The following is a 14579-nucleotide window of genomic DNA, read 5'->3' as shown; positions in this document are numbered from 1 at the left end:
AATAGCTACTCTATTTATTTATTTATTTATTTTTAGCTGTGTTGGGCCTTTGTTTCGTGCAAGGGCTTTCTCTAGTTGCGGCAAGCGGGGGCCCCTCTTCATCGTGGTACGGGGGCCACTCTTCATTGCAGTGCGCGGGCCTCTCACTATCGCGGCCCCTCCCGTTGCAGGGCACAGGCTCCAGACGCGCAGGCTCAGCAGTTGTGGCTCACGGGCCCAGTTGCTCCGCAGCATGTGGGATCTTCCCAGACCAGGGCTCGAACCCGTGTCCCCTGCATTAGCAGGCAAATTCTCAACCACTGCGCCACCAGGGAAGCCCATTATTATTATTTCTTATCTGGGACTTTCTTTCCTCATTCATAACTGGAAGGGGTTGTCCTAGACAATCTCTTAGGTCTCTCCTAATTGTAAGCACATGTGAATCAGGTCGTGAGGGTTCAGAGTGATGGTGGAAGCCTGGGAAGTTGAGACCAGCTTTATGGCATTGAGGCAGTCCATGGGTTGGCCCCTCAGGGTTAGCGAACGAAGTAATTAGTGAGAGATGCAGCATGCAGCTGAAAGATATGACCTGTCATAGTGCTGTGAAGGGAGCAAATGAATGGATGTTGGTCCAGTGGAGTGAAGAAGAACTGCAAGGTGTCATCCTGGAAGACAGTGTTGAGCCCAAGCTTTGAACTGTTTGAGAGCCAGGGAGAGACATGAGGATTAGGAAGCTTGGTTGTCTACTAAGTAAAGAGGAGTGACACCTTGATGACAGTGATCCACAGCAATCTCTTACTGACAAACTGCCATGAACATGCCCTCTAGATGCCAGGAATACAGCAGTACAAAACCTGCTCTTTCAGTTATTTATTGCTGCGTAACAAATCACCCCAAAATTTAGTGACTTAAAATAACAACCATTTTATTTGCTCATAATTCTGTGGGTCAGCAATTTGGGCTAGAATCAGCTGAGTGGTTCTTCTGCTAGTCTTTCCGAGAGTTCCTCATGAAGTTAGTCATCTGGCAATACGACTAGGGTTGAGTATTTAAGATGGCCTCACTCACATGTCTGATGGTTGGCTGTTGACTGGCCTCTCCATATCATCTCTCTTCCTCCAGCAGACTAGCTGGGGCTTCTTCACGTGGTTGCTTCAGGGTTCTCAGGGAGGAGAGGAAAGCTACAAGACTTCTTGAGACCTAGGCTCAGAAGTCACCCAGAGTTACTCATGCTGCATTTATTGGCCAAAGCAAATTACAAGAACAGCTCAGATTCAAGGAGTAGAGAAATAGACTCCACCTCCTGATGGGAGGAGCTGCAAAGTCACACTGTAAAGTGGTGTATATACAGAAATGAAAAGACTTGGTGGCCATTAAGCACTCTTATCACACCATTCCATTTGGGAAAATGAGTGTTGAGCACATAGTCCTGTGGGCCTTGAGAGATGGAAGGAACCACTGAGGTGAAAAAAATGAGCTTTTGAGTGGATCCTGAGAAACATGCAGATAGAACAAACACAGAAGAATGTGGAGAACTTCAGGCAGAGGCAGTACAAAGTGGCAGGATGACTCATGGTATGTTTAGACTCTAGTGAATGCACACTTGGTTGGAGTGGGTAGAGAAGAGGATTTAAGACATAAGTGGTAAGGATGGTGGGAAAGGTTATGCTTGGGCATGGGGGACTTTACCTGCTAGGCTCTCAGGAGTACAGGCATACCTACTATGCAGTGAGCAGCCAGGAGTACATGGTGGCTTAGTGGCAGGAGTGGGTATGCTGGTATAGGGAAGAGGCCTTTAAGAGCCTGCATCTTTATGAACAGCAGTTTGGAAGGAAGTTGAGTTTGACCTGGAGTGGCACAGAGATCATGGCAAGAAATCAGCCTAGAGATGGTTTCCCTAAAGGCAAGTGCCTACATGGATTCTCCTCAAGGGGCTAAAGGGCATAATTGGAGCTTTTACAGGTAGGTTTATTTAGAAGTATAAAAAAATGTTTATCCTGGATTGAATTGGTTATCCTAGAGAGAGCTAAATTTAGGCTCATAACACACACAAACACACCCCCCTCTCTCCTGTATAAGATTCGAGTTTCATGTGAGACAAGTAGGATACAACTGTTTACAGTCAAAGTTTTGTTTGTATTTGAAAAGAAAAAATCCTAGTGCTCTTTAACATTATAAGTGGGCAAGGAATCATGGATGAGGCTAGAAACCATGATGCAGCTAGGGAAAAGCTGCCTGCAGTTTTGACTGTAATGTCACAGTGGCAGCATAGGAAAACACCAGTTTTCTTTTGACAGTCTGCAAAATGTACATTTCTTTTCCAAACTACTGCTTTCCACAGGATTTATGTGGCCATTAGAACACATTATGTGTAATTTTTTTAAACACAAAATGAGAAGTGATGTTTGGTTTGTTAATTAAACAGCAGGCAGCAAACAGATAACCAACAAGGACCTACTGTATAGCTCAGGGAACTATACTCAATATTTTGTAATAACCTATAAGGGAAAATAATCTGAAAAAGAATACACACACACACACACACACACACACACATATGTATCTGAATCACTTTGCTGTGCACCTAAAACTAACACAAAATTGTAAATCAACTATACTTCAATAAAAAATAAAAAACCAGCAGGCAACAATTCTGTTTCAGGTATTTGTGAGAGACAGAACGTAGAGAATCTGAAGCTCTACTATCACTACGGGAGGGGCAGTTTAGTTGTAAAGCTTCAGGTCATGTGTATACGAAATAGGCCACAGAGTAAGGAAGTATGGCATTAGGTGCCAAAGTGAATAAAAAAGACAGGACTTAAAATGAGAGAATATGGCGCAGAGGATAACATCCAAGTGAGTGGGTTTTGGGGAAATGGAGAATCTCCTAAGCTAGAATTTCCAAGAATTTGGAATTGGCCCAGGCAGGATTGATTGGCAGGAAGAGGACAGGATGATCCAGCTGTGAGGAAAAGCTCCAGGTAAACTTGAGTGTTGGATTGTTGGTGGTATTGGGGGAGGGGAGCCAGTGAGGAAACAGTTCAGAGATGACTTCCCAGTCTGTGTGCTTAAGACTTCTGTTCCACCTAGTTGCCCTGAAATCCCAGGTGAAGAACTGTCCTCAGTTGATGGATTGTATCATGTGAAAACATTACAAAACAACTGAAACTAATAGACAGGAAAAGAAAGGATATTTAGGTTCCTCTTGACACATACAGGGCTTTATCCACTGTCTAGTAGGTGAATGGGTGGCCCTTTGTGCATACATCATAGGATAGGGAAAAGCTCTCCAAGTGAAAACACATCTCCTCTGCCCATGGTGCTTGCTCAGACTGAGCCAGACCATAGCATGCAGCAGTTATGCAAGAAAGGGACCTCCACTGCATTTTCTAATGACATAGTATTCTAGGGAGATATCTGACTGGGCATGCTGTTTTTGTCAATTCTCTCCTCAATGTGCGCCTCAAAACTGGGGAGGTTTCCTGTAAAAAGATGTGTTTTCTTTTAGGATCTGAGAAATTATAGATGGTTCATATCATGGGGGTTCCAAGAAATCATGCCTCATCAGTGTCCTCAACAGTTACCTTTTTAAAAAAGTATACAAATAGCATTTAGTGATTATCCAAATTACTTATTTTGTGGGGAGGTACTCAGGTTTATACACTTGAGGAGTGCCTACACATGGGCCTGGTATATAGCAACCACTCGAGTGTTGGTTGATTCTGAGCTACTTTTTGCAGCTTCTTTATGAAGTATAGCAATGCACTAAATTTTTGCTGAACGTGAGTCTTTAATGTTGGGAGGACAAGTAAAACCATCAAAAGGGGCCATCTGATCCAATCTTTGGATATTATATAGGACACCCATACCTCTAAATGTTCCTAAGGACAACTGAGGACAATTTTTAAAATTTCGCCCATGGACACCATGTTTGAAGGCTTGCCTACCAAACACACCACACCTATGGATTATTATTATTATTATTATTTTTTTAGATAGTAGTCATCTTTTCTTTCTTTCTTTCTTTTTTATTTTTGTCTGTGTTGGCTCTTCGTTTCTGTGCGAGGGCTTTCTCTAGTTGTGGCAGGCGGGGGCCACTCTTCATCGCGGTGCGCGGGCCTCTCGCTGTCGCAGCCTCTCTTGTTGCGGAGCACAGGCTCCAGACGCGCACGCTCAGTAGTTGTGGCTCACGGGCCCAGGTGCTCCGCGGCATGTGGGATCCTCCCAGACCAGGGCTCGAACCCGTGTCCCCTGCATTGGCAGGCGGATTCTCAACCACTGCGCCACCAGGGAAGCCCTATTATTATTTTTTAAATTACTTATCTCCATGATATCATTTTATTTTTTTTAACATCTTTATTGGAGTATAATTGCTTTCCAATGGTGTGCCAGTTTCTGCTTTATAACAAAGTGAATCAGTTATACATATACATATGTCCCCATATCTCTTCTTCCCTCTTGCATCTCCCTTCCTCCCACCCTCCCTATCCCACCCCTCTAGGTGGTCACAAAGCACCGAGCTGATCTCCCTGTGCTATGCGGCTGCTTCCCACAAGCTATATATTTTACGTTTCATAGTGTATATAGGTCCATGCCACTCTCTCACTTTGTCCCATCTTACCCTGCCCCCTCCCTGTATCCTCAAGCCCATTCTCTAGTAGGTCTGGGTCTTTATTCCCATCTTGCCCCTAGGTTCTTCGTGACTTTTTTTTTTTTAGATTCCATATATATGTGTTAGCATATGGTATTTGTTTTTGTCTTTCTGATTTACTTCACTCTGTATGACAGACTCTAGGTCCATCCACCTCACTATAAATAACTAAATTTTGTTTCTTTTTATGGCTGAGTAATATTCCATTGTATATATGTGCCACATCTTCTTTATCCATTCATCTGTCCATGGACACTTAGGTTGCTTCCATGTCCTGGCTACTGTAAACAGAGCTGCAATGAACATTGTGCTACATGACTCTTTTTGAATTATGATTTTCTCAGGGTATATGCCCAGTAATGGGACTGCTGGGTCGTATGGTAGTTCTATTTTTAGTCTTTTAAGGAACCTCCATACTGTTCTCCATAGTGGCTGTATCCATTTACATTCCCACCAACAGTGCAAGAGGGTTCCCTTTTCTCCACACCCTCTCCAGCATTTATTGTTTCTAGATTTTTTGATGATGGCCATTCTGACTGGTGTGAAACGATATCTCATTGCAGTTTTGATCTGCATTTCTTTCATGATTAATGATGTTAAGCATTCTTTCATGTGTTTGTTGGCAATCTGTATATCTTCTTTAGAGAAATGTCTACTTAGGTGTTTTGCCCATTTTTGGATTGGGTTGTTTGTTTTTTTGATATTGAGCTGCATGAGCTGCTTGTAAATCTTGGAGATTAATCCTTTGTCAGTTGCTTCATTTGCAAATATTTTCTCCCATTCTGAGGGTTGTCTTCTCATCTTGTTATGGTTTCCTTTGCTGTGCAAAAGCTTTGAAGTTTCATTAGGTCCCATTTGTTTATTTTTGTTCTTATTTCCATTTCTCTAGGAGGTGGGTCAGTAAGGATCTTGCTGTGATTTGTGTCGTAGAGTGTTCTGCCTATGTTTTCCTCTAAGAGTTTGATAGTGTTTGGCCCTACATTTAGGTCTTTAATCCATTTTGAGTTTATTTTTGTGTATGGTGTTAGGGAGTGTTCTAATTTCATTCTTTTACATGTACCTGTCCAGTTTTCCCAGCACCACTTATTGAAGAGGTGGGCTTTTCTCCACTGTATATTCTTGCCTCCTTTATCAAAGATAAGGTGACCATATGTGCATGGGTTTACCTCTGGACTTTCTATCCTGTTCCATTGATCTATATTTCTGTTTTTGTGCCAGTACCATACTGTCTTGATTACTGTGGCTTTGTAGTATAGTCTGAAGTCAGGGAGCCTGATTCCTCCAGCTCCGTTTTTCTTTCTCAAGATTGCTTTGGCTATTTGGGGTCTTTTGTGTTACCATACAAATTCTGAAATTTTTTGTTCTAGTTCTGTGAAAAATGCCAGTGGTAGTTTGATAGGGATTGCACTGAATCTGTAGATTGCTTTGGGTAGTAGAGTCATTTTCACAATGTTGATTCTTCCAATCCAAGAACATGGTATATCTCTCCATCTATTTGTATCATCTTTAATTTCTTTCATCAGTGTCTTATAGTTTTCTGCATACAGGTCTTGTGGCTCCTTAGGTAGGTTTATTCCTAGATAATTTATTCTTTTTGTTGCAATGGTAAATGGGAGTGTTTTCTTAATTTCACTTTCAGATTTTTCAACATTAGTGTATAGGAATGCAAGAGATCTGTGCATTAATTTTGTATCCTGCTACTTTACCAAATTCATTGATTAGCTCTAGGAGTTTTCTGGTAGCATCTTTAGAATTCTCTATGTATAGTATGTCATCTACAAACAGTGACAGCTTTACTTCTTCTTTTCTGATTTGGATTCCTTTTATTTCTTTTTCTTCTCTGATTGCTGTGGCTAACACTTCCAAAACTATGTTGAATAATAGTGGTGAGAGTGGGCAAACTTGTCTTGTTCCTGATCTTAGTGGAAATGGTCTCAGTTTTTCACCATTGAGGACGATGTTGGCTGTGGGTTTGTCATAAATGGCCTTTATTATGTTGAGGTAAGTTCCCTCTATGCCTACTTTCTGCAGGGCTTTTATCGTAAATGGGTGTTGAATTTTGTCAAAAGCTTTCTCTGCATCTATTGAGATGATCATATGATTTTTCTCCTTCAATTTGTTAATATGGTGTATCACATTGATTGATTTGCGTATATTGAAGAATCCTTGCATTCCTGGGATAAACCCCAGTTGATGATGATGTATGATCCTTTTAATGTGCTGTTGGATTCTGTTTGCTAGTATTTTGTTGAGGATTTTTGCATCTATGTTCATCAGTGATATTGGCCTGTAGTTTTCTTTCTTTGTGACATCTTTGTCTGGTTTTGGTATCAGGGTGATGGTGGCCTCGTAGAATGAGTTTGAGAGTGTTCCTCCCTCTGCTATATTTTGGAAGAGTTTGAGAAGGATAGGTGTTATCTCTTCTCTAAATGTTTGATAGAATTCGCCTGTGAAACCATCTGGTCCTGGGCTTCTGTTTGTTGGAAGATTTTTAATCACAGTTTCAATTTCAGTGCTTGTGATTGGTCTGTTCATATTTTCTATTTCTCCCTGGTTCAGTCTCGGAAGCTTGTGCATTTCTAAGAATCTGTCCATTTCTTCCAGGTTGTCCATTTTATTGGCATAGAGTTGCTTGTAGTAATCTCTCATGATCGTTTGTATTTCTGCAGTGTCAGTGGTTACTTCTCCTTTTTCATTTCTAATTCTATTGATTTGAGTCTTCTCCCTTTTTCTCTTGATGAGTCTGGCTAATGGTTTATCAATTTTGTTTATCTTCTCAAAGAACCAGCTTTTAGTTTTATTGATTTTTGCTATTGTCTCCTTCATTTCTTTTTCATTTATTTCTGATCTGATCTTTATGATTCCTTTCCTTCTGCTAACTTTGGGGCATTTTTGTTCGTCTTTCTCTAATTGCTTTAGGTGTAAGCTTAGTTTGTTTACTTGAGATGTTCCTTGTTTCTTAAGGTAGGATTGTATTGCTATAAACTTCCCTCTTAGAACTGCTTTTGCTGCATTCCATAGGTTTTGGGTCGTCGTGTTTTCATTATCATTTGTTTCTGGAATTTTTTGATTTCCTCTTTGATTTCTTCAGTGATCTCTTGGTTATTAAGTAGTGTATTGTTTAGCCTCCATGTGTTTGTATTTTTTACAGATTTTTTCCTGTAATTGATATCTAGTCTCATAGCGTTGTGGTCGGAAAGGACACTTGATATGATTTCAATTTTCTTAAATTTACCAAGGCTTGATTTGTGACCCAAGATATGATCTATCCTGGAGAATGTTCCATGAGCACTTGAGAAGAATGTGTATTCTGTTGTTTTTGGATGGAATGTCCTACAAATATCAATTAAGTCCATCCTGTTTAATGTATCATTTAAAGCTTGTGTTTCCTTATTTATTTTCATTCTGGATGATCTGTCCATTGGTGAAAGTGGGGTGTTAAAGTCCCCTACTATGATTGTGTTACTGTCCACTTCTCTTTCTATGGCTGTTAGTATTTGCCTTATGTGTTGAGGTGCTCCTATGTTGGGTGCATAAATATTTACAATTGTTATATCTTCTTCTTGGATTGATCCCTTGATCATTATGTAGTGTCCTTCTTTGTCTCTTGTAATAGTCTTTGTTTAAAAGTCTATTTTGTCTGATATGAGAATTGCTACTGCAGCTTTCTTTTGATTTCCATTTGCATGGAATATCTTTTTCCATCCCCTCACTTTCAGTCTGTATGTGTCTCTAGGTCTGAGGTGGGTCTCTTGTAGACAGCATATATACGGGTCTTGTTTTTATATCCATTCAGCCAGTCTATGTCTCTTGGTTGGAGCATTTAATCCATTTACATTTAAGATAATTATCGATATGTATGTTCCTACTACCATTTTCTTAATTGTTTTGGGTTTGTTATTGTAGGCCTTTTCCTTCTCTTGTGTTTCCTGCCTAGAGAAGTTCCTTTAGCATTTGTTGTAAAACTGGTTTGGTAGTGCTGAATTCTCTTAGCTTTTGATTGTCTGTAAAGGTTTTAATTTCTCCGTCAACTCTGAATGAGATCCTTGCTGGGTAGAGTAAAGTTGGTTGTAGGTTTTTCTCCTTCATCACTTTAAATATGTCCTGCCACTCCCTTCTGGCTTGCAGAGTTTCTGCTGAAAGATCAGCTGTTAACCTTATGGGGATTCCCTTGTGTGTTATTTGTTGTTTTTCCCTTGCTGCTTTTAATATGTTTTCTTTATATTTATTTTTTTATAGTTTGAGTAATATGTGTCTTGGCGTGTTTTCCTTGGATTTATCCCGTATGGGACTCTCTGTGCTTCCTGGACTTGACTGTTTCCTTTCCCATATTAGGGAAGTTTTCAACTATAATCTCTTCAAATATTTTCTCAGTCCCTTTCTTTTTCTCTTCTTCTTCTGGGACCCCTATAATTCGAATGTTGGTGCATTTAATGTTGTCTCAGAGGTCTCTGAGACTGTCCTCAATTGTTTTCATTCTTTTTTCTTTATTCTGCTCTGCAGTAGTTATTTCCACTATTTTATCTTCCAGGTCACTCATCCGTTCTTCTGCCTCAGTTATTCTGCTATTGATCCCTTCTAGAGAATTTTAAATTTCATTTATTGTGTTGTTCATCACTGTTTGTTTGCTCTTTAGTTCTTCTAGGTCCTTGTTAAACGTTTCTTGTATTTTCTCCATTCTATTTCCAAGATTTTGGATCAACTTTACTATCATTACTCTGAATTCTTTTTCAGATAGAATGCCTATTTCCTCTTCATTTGTTTGGTCTGGTGGGTTTTTACCTTGCTCCTTCATCTACTGTGTTTCTCTGTCTTCTCATTTTGATTAACTTACTGTGTTTGGAGTCTCGTTTTCACAGGCTACAGTTCGTATTTCCCTTTGTTTTTGGTGTCTGGCCCCAGTGGCTAAGGTTGGTTCAGTGGGTTGTGTAGGCTTCCTGGTGGAGGGGACTAGTGCCTGTGTTCTGGTGAATGAGGCTAGACCTTGTCTTTCTGGTGGGCAGGTCCACGTCTGGTGGTGTGCTTTGGGGTGTCTGTGGCCTTATGATTTTAGGCAGCCTGTCTGCTAATGGGTGGGGCTGTGTTCCTGTCTTGCTAGTTGTTTGGCATAGGGTGTCCAGCACTGTAGCTTGCTGGTCGTTGAGTGGAGCTGCGTCTTGGCGTTGAGATGGAGATCTCTGGGAGATTTTTGCCGTTTGATATTACATGGAGCTGGGAGGTCTCTTGTGGACCAGTGTCCTGAAGTTGGCTCTCCCACCTCAGAGGCACAGCCCTGACGCCTGGCTGGAGCACCAAGAGCTTGTTATCCATACGGCTCAGAATAAAAGGGAGGAAAAAAAGAGAGAAAGAAAGAAGAAGATAAAATAAAATAAAATAAAGTAAAATAAAATAAAATTAGTTATTAAAATAAAAATAATTATTAAAAAAAATTTAAGTAATAAATAAAGAAAGATAGAAGAGAGCAACCAAACCAAAAAACAAATCAACCAACGATAACAAATGCTAAAAACTATACTTAAAAAAACAAACAAAAAATAAAAACGGACACACAGGATCCCAGGACAAATGGTAAAAGCAAAACTATACAGACAAAATCACACACAGAAGCATACACATCCACACTCATAAAAAGAGAAAAAAGGGAAAAATATATATATATCGTTGTTCCCAAAGTCCATGTCCTCAATTTGGGATGATTTGTTGTCTATTCAGGTATTCCACAGATGCGGGATACATCACGTTGTTTATGGAGATTTAATTCGCTGCTCCTGAGGCTGCTGGGAGAGATTTCCCTTTCTCCTCTTTGTTCGCACAGCTCCTGGGGTTCAGCTTTGGATTTGGACCCACCTCTGCGTGTAGGTCGCCTGGGGGCGTGTGTTCTTTGCTCAGACAGGACGGGGTTAAAGGAGCAGCTGATTCGGGGGCTCTGGCTCACTCAGGCTGGGGGGAGGGAGGGGAGGGGTATGGAATTCGGGGCGAGCCTGCGGCGGCAGAGGCCAGCGTGACGTTGCACCAGCCTGAGGTGCACAGTGTGTTCTCCCGGGGAAGTTGTCCCTGGATCATGGGACCCTGGCAGTGGCGGGCTGCACAGGCTCCCGAGAGGGGAGGTGTGCAGAGTGACCTGTGCTTGCTCACAGGCTTCTTGGTGGCTGCAACAGCAGCCTTAGCATCTCATGCCCATCTCTGGGGTCCACGCTGATAGCCGCAGCTCGCGCCCTTCTCTGGAGCTCATTTAGGCGGTGCTCTGAATCCCCTCTCCTCGCACACCCTGAAACAATGGTCTCTTGCCTCTTAGGCAGGTCGAGACTTTTTCCCGACTCCCTCCCGGCTAGCTGTGGCACACTAGCCCCCTTCAGGCTGTGTTCACGCAGCCAACCCCAGTCCTCTCCCTGGGATCCGACCTCCAAAGCCAGAGCCTCAGCTCCCAGCCCCTGCCCGTCCTGGGAGGTGAGCAGACAAGCCTCTCAGGCTAGTGAGTGCTGGTCAGCACTGATCCTCTGTGCGGGAATCTCTCTGCTTTGCCCTCTGCACCCCTGTTGCTGCCCTCTCCTCCGTGGCTTTGAAGCTTCTTCCCCCACCGCCACCTGCAGTCTCCGCCCGCGAAGGGGCTTCCTAGTGTGTGGAAACCTTTCCTCCTTCACAGCTCTCTCCCAGTGGTGCAGGTACCATTCCCTATTCTTTTATCTCTGTTTTTTCTTTTTTCTTTTGCCCTACCCAGGTACATGGGGAGTTTCTTGCCTTTGGGGAGGTGTGACGTCTTCTGCCAGTGTTCAGTAGGTGTTCTGTAGGAGTTGTTCCCCACGTAGATGTATTTCTGATGTATTTGTGGGGAGGAAGGTGATCTCCACATCTTACTCTTCTGCCATCTTGAAGCTCCCTCCTATGGATTACTTAATTTCTCCATTTTAATTGACTAAAGGCGAATGTCTCTGACAAGAAAAGGTTTTATTAAACATGAGATAATAATAATAATATATTTAGTATGCCAGACATTGATCAGCATTTTATTCTTTTTTTTTAATATTTATTTATTTGGCTGTGCCAGGTCTTAGTTGCGGCACGCAGGATCTTCGTTGCGGCATGCAGGATCTTCGTTGCAGCATGCAGGATCTTCAGTTGCGGCATGCGGGGTCTTTTTTTAGTTGCAGCATGCGGGGTCTTTTTTCAGTTGCGGCATGCAGGCTCTGAGTTGTGGCACGCGGAATCTAGTTCCCTGACCAGGGATCAAACCCAGGCCCCCTGCATTGGGAGCGTGGAGTCTTAACCACTGGACCACCAGGGAAGTCCCTATCAGCATTTTATTCTTAATATGCCATCAATTTGGGACTTCCTTGGTGGTGCAGTGGTTAAGAATCCACCTGCCAATTCAGGGGACACGGGTTCGATCCCTGGTCCAGGAAGATCCCACATGCCGCAGAGCAACTAAGTCCATGCGCCACAACTACTGAGCCTGCGCTCTAGAGCCCGCGTGCCCCAACTACTGAGGCCACGTGCTGCGACTACTGAAGCTCACACGCCTAGAGCCCATGCTCCGCAACAAGAGAAGCCACCACAGTAAGAAGTCTGCACACCCCAATGAAGAGTAGCCCTCGCTTGACACAACTAGAGAAAGCCCGCATGCAGCAACGAAGACCCAACGCAGACAAACATAAATAAATTTTTAAAATATGCCATTAATCCCACACAATAATCCCAGTGGTTGTTATTGTCAACTTCATTTTACAAATATGGAAACTGTGGCACAAAGAGGTTAAACTCACTCAAGGTTGCATAGCTAGTAAGAAGCAAAAGCAAGATTTAAACAACTTGGGTCTTTGTTACTCTATCCATTTCTAGCATTCAAACTCTAGCTAACTAGTTTTACCATGAATGGCAGTGTAATTCTAGCAATCTCACTCTCAGGTATTTACCCTAGAGAAATGCAAATTTATGTGCACACAAACACTTGCACATGAATTTTTATAGCAGCTCTACTTTTAATCACCCAAAACTGGAAACAACCAAAATGTGGTTTCATATAATAGACTACTACTTTGTAATAAAAAGGGACAAACTATTTGATACACACAACTTGGATGAATCTCAAAAGCATTATGCTGAGTGAAAAAAAGACTCAAAAGATTACATATAGTCTGACTCCATTTATGTGACATCAAAGTGACAAAACTATAGTGTGATAGAGCACAGATCAGTGGCTGCCAGCAGTTGAGGTGGGAACATAGTATGACTGAAAGAGGTAGCACAAAGCAGTTTCCTGGGGTGGTGGAACTGTTTTGTACCTTGACTGTGGTAGTGGTTACACTGATCTACACGTGTGTCAAAATCCACTGAACTATATACACACCCCAAAAAAAGTCAATTATACTATGATAATTAAAGAAAAAGGCAACAGGTCATCATCTTTTCAGTCAGTACGAATTTCTGTATTTCTCATTTACCCAAAATAGACTTTTACAGTTCTATCACCAACACTAGTTTTCAGGTTTAAAAACTAGAAGAGTTACATTATAATGTGAAGCAAAGAATCATTATTAGGCCACACATCCAACCTGAATGATGACAGTTACCCCTAATAAACATTCCTTAAAAGTTAGGGCTTCCCTGGTGGCGCAGTGGTTGAGAATCTGCCTGCCAATGCAGGGGACACGGGTTCGAGCCCTGGTCTGGGAGGATCCCACATGCCGCGGAGCAACTGGGCCCGTGAGCCACAATTACTGAGCTTGCGCGTCTGGAGCCTGTGCTCCGCAACAAGAGAGGCCGCGATAGTGAGAGGCCCACGCACCGCGATGAAGAGTGGCCCCACTTGCCGCAACTAGAGAAAGCCCTCGCACAGAAACGAAGACCCAACACAGCCAAAAATAAATAAATAAATACAGAATCCTGGTCAAAAAAGGTGATGATTTACTTTCTTCTAGAAATAGAAACGGAGAAATGCCAAAAGACAGTACCAGAGTAAATCATCTTTATAAAAAAAAAAAAAAAAAAAAGTTAAATGAATTTGGGTGCTTATTCCCTTAAATATAAAAATATTTCACGGGACTTCCCTGGCTGTTCAGTGGTTAAGACCCTGCGCTTCCACAGCAGGGGGCACGGATTCAATCCCTGGTCGGGGAACTAAGATCCCACATGCTGTGTGGCACGGCCAAAAAATTAAAAAAAAATTTTAAGTATTTCAGTAAACTTATTAGATGATACATTTGATATAGCAATTTGCACAGTAAAACAAAAGTAAGTAATCAAAATTAACTTTGGGAAGGAGAACGTGATGGAATGAGAGTGTCATAAGGATGTCATGGACAACCATGGCTCTTTCTACAACTTTTCAGTTTTTACTAGAATGCATTCATGTATCACTAGTATAATTAAAAATAAAAATTTAAAAAGAATTTAAGAAATCCTTCTAGATTGAAATGGAGATGTTTCCCAAGTTGCAATATACTTCCATCCATGGGGCTTCCATTGCCTTCAGGAACCCCTTGGTTACTCCATTTACCAGGTCAGGCTTGTATTCTACTTAACACTTAGTGCCTCACTCATAGCACAGTAGGCACTCAACAACTATCAGCTGAACTGAATTGCACCTGGAAATGTGGAGAATAAAAACAACAAACACATGGTCACTAACAAACCCTATGATCTAGAAAGGATAAATCATGCTCTAATTTTGAATGAGGCAAATTATTATTGAGTGCTAACAACATGCTCAATAATTACCACAGGCATACATAGAATTTTAGAAGACAGGAAGACAAACATAACATACTACCAGTGGTACAGAGGTTTTTAAAGCCTAAAATAGGCAGAACCCAAGATAGAATCAATTATTTCTGGTTCCCTAGCCATAAAACTATAAAATTCAAGGGTTTGAAAAAAAGAAAAATAAGGGGAAAAAACTAACCTGTACTAAGTTTCTATGGGCTGCACATTAGACATTTGTGTAGATTAAGAG

General features: G+C 41.7%; 1 protein-coding gene across 8 annotated transcripts in view; it reads right to left on the bottom strand.

Annotated features, from left to right (window-relative positions):
* The window catches only part of JADE3 (jade family PHD finger 3), a 181114-nt gene that overhangs the window by 138877 nt on the left and 27658 nt on the right, over positions 1-14579 (bottom strand). The gene's annotated exons all lie outside the window — the stretch shown is intronic.

Source organism: Balaenoptera acutorostrata, chromosome X (assembly GCF_949987535.1).
Source record: "Balaenoptera acutorostrata chromosome X, mBalAcu1.1, whole genome shotgun sequence".
Classification (NCBI taxonomy): Eukaryota; Metazoa; Chordata; class Mammalia; order Artiodactyla; family Balaenopteridae; genus Balaenoptera; species Balaenoptera acutorostrata.
This window is presented reverse-complemented; position numbering and strand designations above follow the sequence as displayed.